Source organism: Hemicordylus capensis, chromosome 2 (assembly GCF_027244095.1).
Source record: "Hemicordylus capensis ecotype Gifberg chromosome 2, rHemCap1.1.pri, whole genome shotgun sequence".
Lineage (NCBI taxonomy): Eukaryota > Metazoa > Chordata > Lepidosauria > Squamata > Cordylidae > Hemicordylus > Hemicordylus capensis.
The window spans coordinates 30368634-30380577 of record NC_069658.1 but is presented as its reverse complement, the minus strand read 5'-3'; positions in this window follow the sequence as shown (position 1 = coordinate 30380577).

Below are 11944 nucleotides of genomic sequence, written 5' to 3'. Positions count from 1 at the left end.
AGCAGCCGCACGCCCTTGCCAGCTTGCGGCGCCACCGCTACCTGCGCCCCGGCTGGCGGGCGGCCCGACGGAGTCGTCGTGTGCCCCCTGGGATGGCTTGTGGGGAGTGAGCGCGGCGGCAGCGGGCGGCAGCGGATCGCTGAGTACAGAGCGACGCCGAGGCCTGCCGTCTGGCCTGGCGTCGCTTCCCAACTGCGCAGGTGCTCTGCTTCCTCCTCAATGAACTAAAGCTTCCCTTCAGGCTAGGGCTTATAACTACAGAGGAATTAATTTATCTCCAATCTTTTCATTCTCGCTCATCATCCAGACGTTGGTAGCATTCCAGCAAGAACTGGATCCCAGCGAACGTCTTCTGCGGGCAGCCTTTTGAGATGACAGCTAGAGGCAGATAAACACATTGCAACACAGTACATGTAAGATCGCATGCTGGAGGAAAACAAGACTTTTTTAAAAAAAACCCAAACAACTGATGGGTCTCAGAAGGGGCAAATAACCGAGAAGGAAAGAGATCACAAGAGAGATGGTGACTGTGAACATAACATAACAACATAAAAGCCCTTCTGGGTCAGGCCAAGGCCCATCCAGTCCAGCATTTTGCCTCATGCAGTGGCCAACCAGGTACACACAAGCAGCCCACCAGCAGGGAAAAGAAGGCAACTACCCCTCCCTTGGTCCTCCCTAGCATCTGGTGTTCAGGGATGTGGCACCTCTAATCTGGACAGAAATATTTAACTACCAAGACTAGTAGCCATTGATAGCCCTTTCCTCCATGAATTTCTCTAATCCCCTTTTAAACCTGTCTAGATTGCTGACCATCACCACATCCAGCTGCCGTGAATTCCATAGATTAACTATACATGGTGTGAAGAAGTACTTCCTTTTGTCTATCCTGAATCTCCCAACATTTAGCATTTAACCCAGGCGCTGGGTTCTAATATGAGAGAGGGAGAAAAACATCTCTCTATGCACTCTGTCCACATAATTTTATTCACCTCTATCACATCCCCCCCTTCTCCTTTCTAAACTAAACAAGGAAGTAGGCCTCTGCTAGTTTAATCTTGGTGGCTGACGATATAATGCACCCGTACTGCTGCAAGTGGGTTGTTGTGAGGATAAACATAACCATGTACAGTGCTCTGGGCTCCTTGGAAGAAGAGTGGGATATAAATGTAAAAACAAATAAAGAAATAATAAATAAACAAATAAATCCCCAGCCACAACAGCTGGAGAGCCATGGTTGCCTACCCCTGCCACAAGATATCCTTCTGTGGCTAATTGCTTCAGTGGGGAATGATGTAAGTCAGGGAATCAGTGGAGAGAACATAAGAACATAACATAAGAACAGCCCAGGCAGATCAGGCCCATCTAGTCCAACATCCTGGTTCACACAGTGGCCCACCAGATGCCTCTGAGAAGCCTTCAGGCAGGAGTTGAGGGCATGCCCTCTCTCCTGCTGTTACTCCCCTGCTACTGGTACTCAGAGGCATCCTGCCTTTGAGGCTGGAGGTGGCCTATAGCCCTCCGACTAGTAGCCTTTGAGAGACCTCTCCTCCATGAAGTTATCCAAACCCTTCTTAAAGCCATCCAGGTTGTTGGCTGTCACCACATCTTGCAGCAGAGAATTCCACAAGTTGATTATGCGTTGTGTGAAAAAGTACTTCCGTTAGTTGGTCCTAGATTTCCCAGCAATCAATTTCATGGGATGACCCCTGGTTTATGTGAGAGGGAGAAGAATTTATCTCTATCCAGTTTCTCCACACCATGCATGATTTTACAGACTTCTATCTAGTCTCCCCGCAGTCGTCTTCTTTCTAAACTTAAAGAAATAGCCCCAGGTGGTGTAGCATTGCCTCATAAGAGGCATGCCCTCTCTCCTGCTGTTACTCCCTTGCAACTGGTATTAGGGATGTGCACAAACCAGTTTGAATGTGTGGGAGTTCAGCCGGTTTGAGGTGGTGGGACACCTCCAAGGAGAGGCAAAGGATTATCTCCCTTCTCTGATCCAAATAGCAACCCCCTTCACCCATGTAGCTGCTTTTTGGAAAGACATTGGAAGTTACACTCATGCAACTCCCACAAAATACCTATGTCAAACAGAAAACACCTATGCTTCACTTTTTGTTCTATATGGCATAGTGGCTAGAGTGTTCAACCAGACTGGGAGATCCGAGTTCAAATTCTGATTTGTTTCCAAGAAGCCATGAACCTCTCATTGGGAGACATTGGGCCATGAAGCCCACTGGGTGAGCTTGGGCCAGTCATTCTCTCTCAGCCTAACCTATTTCACAGGGTTGTTGTCAAAATAAAATGTGGAGGGGCCATGTGTATTACCCTAAGCTCGTTAAAAGAAGTGTGGCGTGGAACTAAAATCAATTAATACAGATGTGGGGTAGAGAACCCAGAGTGTCCAGTCCAGTGCCAGGGATCTCGAAGTGCCACCAGAGTAGTTTTCAATAGGCCTCCCATGTTTTCCCTGACTCTTTCTCCTTCACAATGTGTACGGAGGGCAAGATGCCCAGCGAAGAGACGTTCTGCAGGCCATGTGACATGTTCACTGAAGGGGAAATGGGAGGTGGTCTCCCAGTATTTATTTATCTATTTATTGTTGCATTTATATACCGCCTTTTGTTAAAAGACAACCCCATGGCGGTTTACAAAAGTTAAAACATACAATAAAAAGGCAATAAAAACATCAAGCTAAAAAATATAAAAACAGGCATAAAAACAATACAACAAGTAAAAACACACAGAAGCAGCAGTAAAAATGATTTTGTAAAAGCCTGGGTAAAAAGCCAAGTTTTAACAAGCTTTCTAAAAGCCGTGATGGAGTCCAAGGAGCGAATGGCCACTGGGAGAACATTCCAAAGTCTGGGAGCAGCAACAGAGAAGGCCCTGTCCCGAGTACACGACAGCCGGGCCTCTCTCATTGTCGGTACCCGGAGCAGGGCCCCCTCAGATGTCCTCATCAAGTGGGCAGCAACCCCTGGGAGCAGGCGGTCCCTCAAATACCCCGGGCCCAAACCGTTAAGGGCTTTAAAGGTCAAAACCAGCACCTTGAATTGGACCCGGAACCGAACCGGCAGCCAGTGCAACTCTTTCAGAATGCGGGTGATGTGCTCCCAACGGGCAGCTCCAGATAAAACCCTCGCTGCCACGTTTTGCACTAGTTGCAGTTTCCGGATATTCTTCAAGGGCAGCCCCACGTAGAGCGCGTTACAGTAATCCAGCCGCAATGTGACTAAGGCATGGGTAACCATGGCCAGATCTGCCTTCTCGAGAAAGGGATGCAGCTGGCGCACTAGCCGAAGCCGTGCAAAGGCATCCCTGGCCACTTCCTCCACCTGAGCTTCCAAAAGCAGAGTCGGGTCCAGTAGTACCCCCAAGCTGCATACTTGCTCCTTCAAGGGGAGTGCAACCCCATCCAGTACCGGTAAAATCTCCTCATCCAAATTTGCTCTCCTACTGACCAACAGCACCTCTGTCTTATCTGGATTCAATTTCAGTTTATTAGCCCACATCCAACCTATCACGGCCTCCAGCCCCCGATTCAGGACATCCACTGCCTCCCTAGGATCAGATGACAAGGAGAGATAGAGCTGAGTGTCATCCGCATATTGCTGACAACTCAGTCCAAGTCCCCGGATGACCTCTCCCAGCGGTTTCATGTAGATGTTAAACAGCATGGGGGACAAGACCGATCCCTGCGGGACCCCTCAGACCACTGGCCACGGGGCCGAGCAGTAGTCCCCCAGCACCACCTTCTGGACTCTCCCCCAAGAAAGGACCGGAACCACCGCAACGCAGTGCCTCCGATTCCCATACTCGAGAGGCGGCCCAGAAGGATACCATGGTCAATGGTATCGAACGCCGCCAAGAGGTCCAGCAGAACGAACAGGGATGCACTCCCCCTGTCTAGTTCCCGGCATAGGTCATCCACTAGAGCGACCAAGGCAGTCTCAGTCCCATACCTGGGGCGGAAGCCAGATTGAAAAGGGTCCAGATAATCCGTATCATCCAAGACCCTCTGCAGAATCTTGTCCACATCCTCAGGCCGCACCAACCGAAAAGAATCCAACACAACAGGACCAGATGGTACCAGAGGCATGTCTGCCAGAACTGCCAAAACTCTGGAGTCCAGGTCAGCACGGATGCAAGCAACTTTATCTGCAAAGTGACAGGCAACCTGATCACAAAGAGCTGTAGATGACTCCTCCCCCATTGTCTGGGGGGATGTGTGGAGCAAGGTTTTTACCACATGAAACAGCTCTTTTTGTCTGCACTGAGCAGACGCAATGGAGGCGGAGAAAAAGCATTTCTTCGCCACCCCCACCGCCACAGAGTAGTCCCTAAAATGGGCTCTAGCCCATGTTCGGTCAGATTCGTGACGACTCTTCCTCCAGCGTCGTTCCAGCCGTCACCCGAGTTGCTTCATCGCCCTAAGCTCTGAGGAAAACCAAGGAGCAGATCAGGCTCCACCAAGGCGGAGAGGGCATTTAGGAGCAACCATGTCAACAGCCCGGGCCATCTCTCTATTCCAGAGATCAACCAGGGCCTCGACAGGGTCACCAGCTGGAAACTCCCCAAGGGCCATCTGGAATCCAAGCGGATCCATAAGCCTCCGGGGGCGGACCATCCTAATCGGCCCACCACCCCTGCAGAGGGCAGACGGAGCAGTCAAACTAAACCCCACCAGATGATGATCTGTCCATGACAAGGGAGTGGTCTCAAATTCCCCCACCTCCAGATCATTTATTTCCCAGTTGGCAAAAACCAGATCCAGAGTGTGTCCTGCCACGTGGGTAGGGCCCGATACCAATTGAGACAGGCCCATGTTTGCCATGGAGGCCATGAAATCCTGAGCCACACCCACTAGGGGGGCCTCAGCGTGGACATTGAAATCCCCCAAAACAATAAGCCTGGGGGAACCCAAGGCCACCTCCGAAACCACCCCCGCCAGCTCAGGTAGGGAGACTGAAGTGCAGCGGGGTGGTCGGTACACCAACAGAATCTCCAGCCTATCTCGGAGGCCCACCCTCAAGGACAAACACTCGAAATTCTGAGATTGCCTGACCGGGCACCTGGAAACGGGGAGGGTCTCTTGAAAGATGACTGCAACGCCTCCTCCCCGACCCTCAAGGTGGGGCTGCTGCACGATCTGGAAACCTGGAGGATAGAGCTGAGAGAGACCAACCCCGCCCAGCGCATCCAACCAGGTCTCCGTCACACATACCAGGTCAGCACGCTCATCCACAATCAAATCATGGATGAGAGAGGTTTTTGCATTAACTGACCTAGCATTCAGCAGTAGCACCCTAATCCTCGAGGGAGTGTTCTCAGAGCTCCCTGGGGTCAGAGGGTTGGGAGAAGGGCCGGAAAAAGGAACAGGCCTCGATTGCCTGGACCATTTTTCCCTGTAATGGCCTGCCCAACTCCCACCGCATTACCTCCCTCTGCCCGCTACCTGTGATATTGCTGCCCCCACTCCATCCCCACTTTTTCGCTCTCCCAGACACATCTCCCCAGACTAACCCACCACAGCTTCTTGGCTTAATAAAAACCAGAACCAGACTTGTGCAATCTCTTGCTGGCTTCTTGACTGCAGGAAGAAGGATCTTTAGAGCAGAAGGTCTTCTGGGCTCCAGGCAGCTCACCCCATGGCTGAGAGCCACAAGGACAAGAGTCCTTGTGCTCTCGCCAAGAGGCTCATGCCAAGAGGCTTGCGCCCTTTGGCCAGCCTGCCCTATATAGCAGTAGAGCCCCCAGCCACAGCAGCAGCCACAGCCCAAGGAGATCCTACACACCTGAGGAAAGGTGGGGCAGAGGCAAAGACAGCACAGTCAGTGCCCCACCCAAGCTGTTCCTTCTTTCTTCTTCCCCCAGGCCCTTGGGCCAGCCTGCCCTATATAGCAGTAGAGCCCCCAGCCACAGCAGCAGCCACAGCCCAATGAGATCCTACACACCTGAGGAAAGGTAGGGCAGAGGCAAAGACAGCACAGTCAGTGCCCCACCCAAGCTGTTCCTTCTTTCTTCTTCCCAGTATCAGAAATACAACCAGTATTGCAAACCAGATAAGGTCATCACATTGCACTGGTTGCTGGTGCCCCTGAGAGCCATCTAACCAACTCCTTTTGCACCCTCTGTCAGCCCCACCTTTTGTTGAGAATGGGGGCAAGGCAAAGGAAAGACAATATAAGAGCGAGGCCAGTGATGATGGCACTCGGAAGTTGCTCAGGCCTGCAAACAAGTGCAATGCAGAAGCTTTTATAGGGTCATGGAGTACCAGCTGATGTGTTCTGGCCTGTTGGTGTGAAGAGGTGTCCTTGCTATGGTTGCAGTCTACTAGTACTTTCTTCCTTTAGCCACAGCTGGTTAGGCGTACACAGGCTGACTCACTGCCTGATATCCCTCGGTTCTCAGCTCAAGATCCAGGTTGCACCCTTTCTGTGTGGGTGTGCTATTCCTCCAAGCTTGCACAGCTAGTGACCCAAGGCTCTGGATTCGCTGGGGAGCAGTTATTACTAGAGCTGTCCATGGTGCTCATTATTGGGATTGGGATTGTTATCGACCTAATCCTGGTAATGACTGAGTTGTGCATTCTGTCATTAGGGAGCTGGATTGTATTGAGCTGATACATTGGGATCGACACAATGCATCGGACACGCCGATGGGTGCTTATCTTTATTAAAGATGATGATGATGATGATCATCATCATCATCATCATGATAATAATAATAATAATAATAATAATAATAATAATAATATCTGCCACACAATACACCAGATATATCTGTAGTTGAGAAGAAAGAAAAACAATTTAAAATAATTGACATAGCAATACCAGGGGATAGCAGAATAGAAGAAAAAGAAATAGAAAACATAACAATATACAAAGATCTACAAATTGAAATTGAAAGGCTGTGGCAGAAAAAGACCAAAGTAATCCCAGTGGTAATTGGTGCCCTAGGTGCAATTCCAAAACAACTTGAAGAGCACCTCAACACCATAGGGGCCACAGAAATCACCATCAGCCAATTACAAAAAGCAACTTTACTGGGAACAGCCTATATTCTGCAACAATATCTATAATAACAGCAACAACATTGATAATAAAATTCAGCCATCCCAGGTCCTTGGGAAGGACTCGATGTGTGGATAAAACAAACCAGTTAATAACACCTGTCTGACTGTGTAAATGAGAAATAATAATGATAAAAATAATAAAAATCTGGGATAATAAAATCCAGCCATCCCAGGTCCTTGGGAAGGACTCAATGTCTGGATAAAACAAACCAGTAATAACACCTGTCTGACTGTGTAAACAACAACAACAACAACAATAATAATAAATAATAAACTTTTATTTGTTAGCCATCCCATAACAAATTGTTCTTTGGGCGGCTCACAACAGAGGCTTAAAACATACAATAAAAACACATAACACATTAAATCATAACAGACAAAAAAAAGATGAAAAGAAAATATAAAATACAATACAAAGCCGCTTAAAAACTCATTTTAAAATTAGTTAAAAATCAGATCAAATGTGAAAACCTGAACTTCAAAACCTGAATTTAAAAGGCCTGTGTGACCAAAAAGGTCTTTACCTAGCATCAAAAAGAACAAAGTGATGAAGCCAGGTGAACCTCACCGGGGAGGCTATTCCATAAATGGGGTGCAACCACTGAAAAGGCCCTCTCCCTGGTAGCAACCCACCTCACCTTGTTTGGCAGGGGCACCTGGGAGAGGGCTTCTGAAGAAGACCTTAAAGTAAGATCTTAAGATCCAACAATTCTTGAAGAAAGTGGCTGCCATGAAAGCAGCAACAGCAGCAGAGATTCAAATCATTGCCTTTCCCTTTATCTTAGAACATAAGAACAACCCTGCTGGATCAGGCCCAAGGCCTATCTAGTCCAGCATCCTGTTTCACACAGTGGCCCACCAGATGCCTCTGGGAAACCCACAGGCAAGAGGTATGTGCATGCCTTCTCTCCTGCTATTGCTCCCCTGCAACTGGTATTGAGAGGCATCGTGCCTCTGAGGCTAGAGGTGGCCTATAGCCACCAGACTAGTAGCCATTGATAGACCTGTCCTCTATAAATTTGTCTAAGCCCCTTTTAAAGCCATCCAAGATGGTGGCCATCATCACATCCCATGGCAAAGAATTCCATAGACTAATTATGCACTGTGTGCAAAAGTACTTCCACTTGTTGGTCCTAAATTTCCTGACCTTCAGGTTCATGGAGTGACATGGAGTGTTGTTGGAGAGGGAGAAAAATTTCTCTCTGTCCACCCCATGCATAATTTTATACTCCTCGATCATGTCTCCCCTTATCCGCCTCTTCTCTAAATTAAAGAGCCCCAGGTGCTATAGTCTTGCCTCATAAGGAAGGTGCTCCAGGCCCCTGATCATCTTGGTTGCCCTCTTCTGCACCTTTTCCAGTTCTACAATATCCTTCTTAAGATATGGTGACCAAAGTTGTATGCAGTACTCCAGATGTGGCCACACCATCGATTTGTATAAGGGCTTTCTAATATTAGCATTTTTATTTTCAACCCCCTTCCTAATTATTCCTAGCATGAAATTAGCCCTTGTCACTGCTGCTGCACACTGAGACGATGCCTGGTGACACTCTCAAAGAACTCTAAAAGGCTAGGAACATAGGAAGCTGCCATATACTGAGTCAGACCATAGGTCCATCTAGCTCAGTATTGACTACTCAGACTGGCAGTGGCTTCTCCAAGGTTGCAGGCAGGAATCCCTCAGCCCTATCTTGGAGATGCCAGAGAAGGAACTTGGAAGGAACCTTCTGCGCTTCCCAGAGCAGCTCCATCCCCTAAGAGGAATATCTTACAGTGCTCACAAATCAGGTCTCCCATTCAAATGCAACTAGGGTGGACCCTGCTTAGCTAAAGGGACAAGTCATGCTTGCTACCACAAGACCAGCTCTCCTCTTTGTTAGGAGAGGAGGTTAGTGAAGCAAGACTTTCCCTTGCAGAAGCCATGCTGGTTCTCCTTCAATAAGGCCCTTTGTTCTATGTATTTAACAATTTTGTCCTTAAGTATGCCTTCCATAAATTTACCCAACACCAAAGTCAAGCTAATGGGCCTGTAATTTCCCGGATCCCCCTGTATCCCTTTTTGAAAATCGGAGTAGTTACATTGGCTCCTTTCCAGCTCTGGTACAGAGCCTGATTGTCGGGACAAGTTACATATTCTTGTGTTGGTCTTGCTTGACAATTCTTCACTCGCATATATGCTGAATTGGATCACACTATGGCCACTGCTACCTAATGGTTCTGACATCTTGCACCATGTCCTGGGCACCACTCAGGATTAAGTCCAAGGTTGCCTTCTCTCTGGTTGGTTCCGCAACTAACTGTTATAAGGCACAGTCATTTAGCACGTCTAGAAATTTGGCCTCTCTGTCCTGAATGTGAATTTACCCAGTCTATGTGCGGGTAGTTGAAGTCACCCATTATTACTGCCATCTCTCTTTGACACCTCTCTTATTTGCTTCCCCAACTCCAGGTCACTCTCAGCTTTTTGATATGGAAGGCAATAGCATGTCCCTAGTGCTACACATTTCCTTTCAGTCCTCGTAATGTTACTCATAATGATTCTGTGAGGACTCTGGTCCACCTAGGTTTTCTAGCTTGTTGGAATCTATCCCTTCTTTGATATACAGTGTTACTCCTCCCCCAATCCTCCACTTCATGTCCCTTCTGTAGAGTTTATATCCAGGAATAACACTGGTTCTTACTGTTCCACCAGGTTTCCATTACACCCACTATATCTATGTTTTCATTAGTAACCAAGTATTCCAGCTCACCCATCTTGGCTCAGAGGCTTCTGGCATTGGTATATAGACACCTATACGCCATGTCCCTCACTTGATGTTGGTGTGTGCTATCCCCCTTACCATCATTTAACCTATTTGGCAAGCTGTCATGCGTTTTCTTCTGGCTCTACTCTGTCCCCTTCTGGTTTATCCAAAACATGTTCACCCTCACACCTTAGGGGATTTTGCTGGCCAAAGCAGATACTATCCAATTCCTTTCAGCAGTCCCCCAGGTGTCATTTTAAAAGCTGCTCTGGAACCTTCTTGATTTTAAGTGCCAGTAGTCTGGTTCCATCTTGGTTCAAGTGGAGCCCATCCCTTTTGTACAGGCTTCGCTTCCTCACAAATGTATCCCAGTGCCTAACAAATTGAAACCCTTCCTCCCAGCAGCACAGTCTCATCCACGTATTGAGACCCCTCAGCTCCACCTGTCTTGTTGTCCCTGTGCATGGAACAGGTAGCACTTCAGAGAATGCTATCCTGGGGGTCCTGGACTTCAGTATGCTACCTAGCAGCCTAAATTTGGCTTTTAGGACCTCCTGACTGCATTTCCCAACATCGATGGTGTCAACATGCACCACAACAGCTGACTCCTCCCCAGAACTGTCTAACAGCCTGCCTGGATGCTGTGTGATGTCTGCAACCTTCTCATCAGGCAGGCAAATCACCAGGAGGTCTACACGCAGGTCACAGACCCATCTCTCTATGCCCCTAATGATTGAATCACCCACTACTAGGAGGTCCCCTCCACCTGGAGGAATATCCCCTGTGCGAGAGGATATGGGCACATCATGCAAAAAAAGGGTCCCTGCTAAGGGAGTGTTTCCCTCTTCCTCAGACTGATGTCCTCCTTCCCTGAGACCCTCATTCTCCATGACAGCAGAAACACTATCAGGCTGGTAGTGAGATGCCTCTATCACATCCCTGAGGGTCTCATCCACACACCTCTCTGCCTCCCTGAGCTTCTCCAGGTCAGTCACCTTGGCTTCAAGGGAACGAGAGCCAGGAGCTCTTTGCACTGAGCGCACACCAATAACTTCTGCCCCTCAGGCAGATAGTCATACATGTGACACTCTGTGCAATACACTGGGAAGCACCCCATCCCCTGAACAGAAGAACAGAAGAACAGAAGAACAGCCCTGCTGGATCACGCCCAAGGCTCATCTAGTCCAGCATCCTGTTTCGCACAGTGGCCCACCAGATGCCGCTGGAAGCCACAGGCAGGAGTTGAGGGCATGCCCTCTCTCCTGCTGTTACTCTCCTGCAACTGGTACTCAGAGGCATCTGAGTGATGTCCACAACCTTCATAACCTAGTTATGTTCATAACTAGCATGTTCATAACCTAGCTATGAAGGTATTCTACCTTCATAACTAGTTTTATTGGCTAATAGGGCTTGAAGCTATGTACTGAGTGCAGTTGTCAGCTAATTAAAAGTTTTTAGCTTTGTCCTCCAAGAAAATTACAAAGGTCAGGTAAGGACTCACTTTATTCTTGCACTAGGTTCTCCTCTGTGATGAACGGGGGACAACTTGTGTGCCTCTCTACAGAGTTCCCTACCAATCTCCTGCTAAACTGCAATATTCCTTCTATATCTGTATGCAAACTTCTGTTTGCAAAGTTCCTGGGAGCGGAGCTCCTCTGGTCTGAGCCTTTTTTTTCAAAACCAGCAGGCAAACTGACTCTCCTCAGGAATGTACCCCTCCCACAAGCTGAGGTGCTCTCCTGGAATGAATCCCCCACTCCGGCTACTCCTCTGTCAAAGACACAAACACTTCCACCCAGCCAGAAATCAAACCCTAGAAAATTACCAACCCTAACAAACTTAGCTTCTCCTTCCCCTCTTTTTGTCTTGTTGACTTATTGTTTTATTTAACTGATGTGTTCCCTTGCTTGATATCTTCCTTAGGAGAGAAATACAAGCTGGTTGCTTCCTCTTTCCTCAAGACCAGCAGGCAACTGGTGGTCTTCACACATCTTTTCACTCTAGAATGCACCAGGGCAGGAAGCTGGTGCATTACTGGGGGGAAAATGTTTGCACCCTTTAGTTACAAGACCGGCCATTTCAGCCCACAGTAATGCACCAGGAAAAAGATACAACCTTA